The sequence below is a fragment of the Nyctereutes procyonoides genome, unplaced genomic scaffold, assembly GCF_905146905.1.
Source record: "Nyctereutes procyonoides isolate TBG_1078 unplaced genomic scaffold, NYPRO_anot_genome, whole genome shotgun sequence".
NCBI classification, from domain to species: Eukaryota; Metazoa; Chordata; class Mammalia; order Carnivora; family Canidae; genus Nyctereutes; species Nyctereutes procyonoides.
This window is the reverse complement of record NW_026575052.1, coordinates 58,726,231-58,731,351: the sequence shown is the minus strand read 5'-3', so window position 1 is coordinate 58,731,351 and position 5,121 is coordinate 58,726,231. Positions and strand designations below refer to the sequence as shown.

Here is a 5,121-nt window from a genome sequence, read left to right as displayed (position 1 = left end):
AATTTTTATATCTCTTTCTGTCTCTCTCTCTCTCTCTCTCTCTTTAGTTTTAAACTAAAGACTGTGGCAGACTGTGGTTTGTTGAAAAGTCTGACATCACTGAGTCTAAAGTAAATGAAAAGTTATTTATGTGCCAGACGACCCCTACAGACTGATTACCAGAAACACTGAGGGAATCAATCTCAGATTAACTCAATTTTTATTTCAGCTTTGTGGATTACCTGTAATGCAGCGTAAATTTGTATTCACGTGGAATAATATAGATATGTGTTCCACACAATAAAGTCATTATCTCTTAGGTAAAATAATTCCACTCATAGAAAAATATATAGAACACAATCTTTGTTATATGATCTCATTTCTCCTTATAGCCTGCTAAAAACAAATAACAATGCCTATAAAATGTCAACCGATGCATAACACATACAAAAAAATAGGAATCAATCTTACATAATAGTTAGGTAAAAGGGTGGATTAAAAAAATAACGAACTTATCCCATTTTTCTAGGGAAATCCTATTGAAATCTATTAGAAACATGGATTAATTGATACATGGTATCTAGATATCAGCTCTTTGAAGGAGCCGGAAGACATGAGCTTTTAAGGAAAAATAAAATGCTATTATATTTTTTATAAGAATTGCTGAAAAGTAAGACAATTTAAATTGTTAATCAATTCAGAGCTAAAGAACCTAGCTCAGATTTCCATTAAAATTTACCCAGAAGATGGAATAATTGTTTCTTATATAGATGGAGTAAACCCTGAGGGCAGCAGAGTGATGGAAAAATATGAAATATGCCTTGTCACACTGAACCGAAGGGGAGAAAAATCGCTGCCCTGCCTGATTCTTCTTTTCCAGTTTATATGTTTATTAAACACAAACAGGGGAACCTCACTTTTCAGCTTAATCTGGATACCCTTCATCAATATGATTGTGGCTTTGTTATGAATCAGTATCAGTACAAATATGTTTTAGTAATGCTATGGAAAAAGAATGGGCAAACCATTGAATTTTTTAATCATTGGCAATCCCCTGATAATATAAAAAGAGATAGTCATTTAGAGTCAACCTTAAGTCCTTTACCTGTGAATTCAAAAACATTTAATAAGCATTTACTTGGCTACAAATCTATTCACCCTACATACCCACCCTCAAACCTCCAGACGAAGTAGTAAAATTCAAACTTAAAAGGAAAGATAATTTAAAAACGAATTTTGTTTGCTATCATATATCTTGAATTGTTAAAATAGACAATAAAACAGTCATTGCATTTTTTTTTTCTTTATGTAAGAGTCAGGGCAAGTTGTCCATCTTCACTTAGTTCCCGGGCAACACCAATGGAGCCTGGTTGGATGCGCAATAACTCATGTTGCCACTGGATGGCAGTGACAGCTTTTGTCTCTGAAATGCTCAGTGTGCCCTTGATACCTCTGAGTGCCACAACTCTTTCGCAGGATATCAAAGTGTAAAAATGCACTGGGTACCTCTCCAACGGCTCACATTCCTTTTCCCGTCTCTTGCCTTTGGCTCACTCCACCCTAAGGCAGCCAATAAAGCTTCCTTACTTGAAATCGCTTTTTACTAACTTGATGTTCAATGGAATGCCAAGTTTGCAAAAGGTTAAAAAGAGAGAGAGAGAGAGAGAGAGAGAGAGAGAGAGAAAGGATGTAAGGGGGAAATACATACAGAGGACCAAATTCCCGTCTGCCACTGAATGGTGCTAAGTTTTCAGAGGATGGCAATTTCTAGAATATATTTGTTATTTAATTGCTTTCTGGCCTATAGCAAAAATATCCCAAACTTTCTTTACCATTTTATGTTTCAAATTACTTCTTATGACACACACGCACTCCAACATGCATACGTGTCTCAAATAATTGTTTGTGGTTGGGACAATTAACTGATGACAGTTTAATTTTCTGGAGAGAGAATTGGTTTTCAATTGGCAACGAGGAAAAAAATTACTTTGGAAAAAAAAGTTTTTAGATATAGGGAAGCTGACTAAATTGTTAGCAAAAAAAATTATACAGTTAAAATATGAAAATATCTGAGTTTTCACCAATTGAAAGATTAATGATACTTATGAAGGTGTTAGATATAGAATCAGAGCTTGAAATAGTGAATTAATTTGTTCTTTGGGAAAAGGAGGGAGTCAAGGCCTTTGCTTCTGAATAGTTTTGCTGGTTATATGGATGGAAATGACCTCAGATTACTTTTCTGATGAGTGGTTTAAGATTATTGTATTAGGGAAGTTAAAATAAAAAGGGATGAATTATTTTATACATATATGGAATGAATCAATAGAGATAAATGTAATTACCCTTATTTCAGAGAACATACCTATTAATTCCTAGGTATTTCTATTTTAAATTCCAAGAAAGTTGGGCTCTACTGTGTCGTGCCTTTCTTAGTAAATAAAGCTTAAAAATTAAACTGTACAAATAGAGAGATAACAGTTTATATTAAAGAAATTTAATATGCATTTTTATTTGCTTTTAAAACTGCTCTTATACCTCTTTGATGGAAGCTGAAATTGTTGAAAATATTACAGAAAATCATCAACAACAACAGAGAATACCAGAATGGGAATTCTGGAGCATTTTGTAATGTGCTTTGAACTTTACAAGCGTCAGAAAAATAAGAAATTTTTAAATACCAAATTTCCGATTTTTATTTTTATTTCTCTTAACACAGAGATACCAGCCAAGTAAGAAAATATCATTCAATGGTAGGAGTAGGGTTATAAAAGGAACTTGAATGGCTATTTAAAAAGGTACTCCTAATTTTGTGAAAAATAAATTTTGTCATTAAATGGAGAGATATATTCTGGACAGGTAGTGTATTATATATTTGTGGATTTGCAAAAACCAAAACTAAAGATGATTTCTTCAATTTATATTTTGTTTGCTTCCCACAAGCACTCCAGATATGTAGACTAGATATTTGTATATATAGTCCGTAGTTAGAAGGCAATTAAAAAACAAACAAAAAAAAAACAAAACAAAAAAAGAAGCATATTTGAGAAAAGAAATATTTAAGAACAAGGAAAGGAGAGGCATCTATCTTTTCACAGATCTGTCAGATTCTCACATAAACTATGGCACAATTCAGTAGCATTTGAAGATAATCTAAACAAATTTACTTAGTGCTCTCAGATAACCAGACTGTAAAATAACTAGTTTCTGAAACTTGTTTCTCCTTCATGACACAGCCAGATCTAGCTAAATAGTTAAAGTACTTGAAATGTGCTTTATTCTTCCGTTTATTTTAAAGTTGAGGTTGTACTGACCAAACTTCCTACAGGGTAGGATACATGTGCAGCGTTGCACATGCACATACAGATAATTCAAGTTAACATAATTCCCCTTGGGAACAACATTCTCTTTCTTGACTCTATATATTGACTTATCGATCAAAAAATACTTGAATAATACCCTACTGTTTCCACTTTTTGTATTTTTTTTATTATTATGGAGTTTATGTTTCACCTTCAGGCATTTAGGGGGAAGCTAGTCAAAGGCTTTTGTAAAAAAAAATTTAAGGAATAGGAAATGGAAAGTGAAATCATGACAAATTATATATTAGTATCTATTTACCTTATATCTGACATGTAACTTTAAAATTTATGAGATAAATGCATCTCCTGATTCTAGTGGAAACACATATCAATGTTTCAGGGACATTATAGGCAAGAACTTCTTCCTAAATTTTGAATACTTGGTTAGGCTATAAAAGACAAAGAGATTGAAGGGTAACTTGAATTGTATATACGTTCATACACACACACTAGATGGGACGTGGGACTTCCAGGACCATCTAATTCAGAGCACGGCTCTATGGTTTGTAGCTTGATACTGAAATTTGGAAGATGTTGCTATATAAACATACCTAAATTTTGCATGATATGGCATTTCCCCATACTTGTGTCAATTACGACACACTGATGAAAGTCAATTGCATGTGATATAAGTCATTTAGGAGGAGAATATTAAAATTTACGCCTACATGGTGACATTGTGGCTTCTCTACACATACATCCCTAAAAGAAGATAGTACAGAAAGAACTTTAAGTCCTAAGACCTTAAAAATAAACGCGGTGCTCAATTCAGCAGTGCAAATACTAAAATTAGAATGTTAAGAGAAGATTAGCATGGTCCCTGAGCAAGCATGACACACACATTTAGAAAGCATCTTATATATTTAAACATGATACAATTTTTAAAAAAGATCTTCTAATCTGTCACTAGCCTACAAAAGTTTTCAGATAGAAAAAAAAAGAGACACTTCCCAAACCGTTCACATCCATGAGTAAATATTTTTTCACCAAATCTGAACATTATGCATATAATGTCCACTTTACTACAGAAATAGTCATAGGACCATTAACTTGAACTTATTATTCCCAGAAATCTATGATGATTGATAAATTGATAGGTGATTGATAGACAGATGATCTTAGGTGTGACAGAGAGTCAAGGGGACAATTTTTTTATTAAATGAAAGGTGAACCAAAAATTTTTGTTGGGGTTAAAAAAAAAGACAGATTTTAGCCATATAATAAAATCCTTATACTTCTCTGACTCTAAACTACACTTAAATTCAATCTCCTTGTTAGAAGAACTTGATAAAGGTATTGAAGTCATTGCTGGCTTGAAGTTTTGCAATTCTACGAAATAGTTTCAAACAACGAAATATCAAATAACAGGCATTTCATGTTTTCAGCTTTATCTTGAAGAGGAGAAAAAGAAAGAGGGTTAGCATTCCTGGAAGGGTATCTGGTACCTGGTGTGAGGCACATTACATATATTATTTATTTGGTTTTAGACAGGTTCCTAAGCTGCTGAAATAAAAGATTAGGACCATTTTGCAATATTTCCAAATCGTCGTTGAAAATACGGGAACTGTTCAAATGAGAACTCGATTTTAGGGACTGAATATGTTGGAAAACAAAAATATATGTTGTTTACTGAAAACAACAACAACAACAACAACAAAAGAGGCATGTGGGTTTCATTTCCCCCAATCTTGTTATCCTGGGCTGAGGGTGTGTTGCAATGGGCACTGGTTGTCAGCAAGGCAAGGGAATTGTGCAGGTAGGGTTTTAGGGAAGATCCTTAAGC

General features: G+C 33.2%; 1 non-coding gene across 1 annotated transcript; it reads left to right on the top strand.

Annotated features, from left to right (window-relative positions):
• The first annotated feature begins 4,097 nt into the window (after window positions 1-4,097).
• On the top strand, window positions 4,098-4,203 carry LOC129514374 (U6 spliceosomal RNA). Its single transcript, XR_008665430.1, has one exon. It is a non-coding gene; the product is annotated as a U6 spliceosomal RNA (small nuclear RNA).
• Window positions 4,204-5,121: the final 918 nt, after the last annotated feature.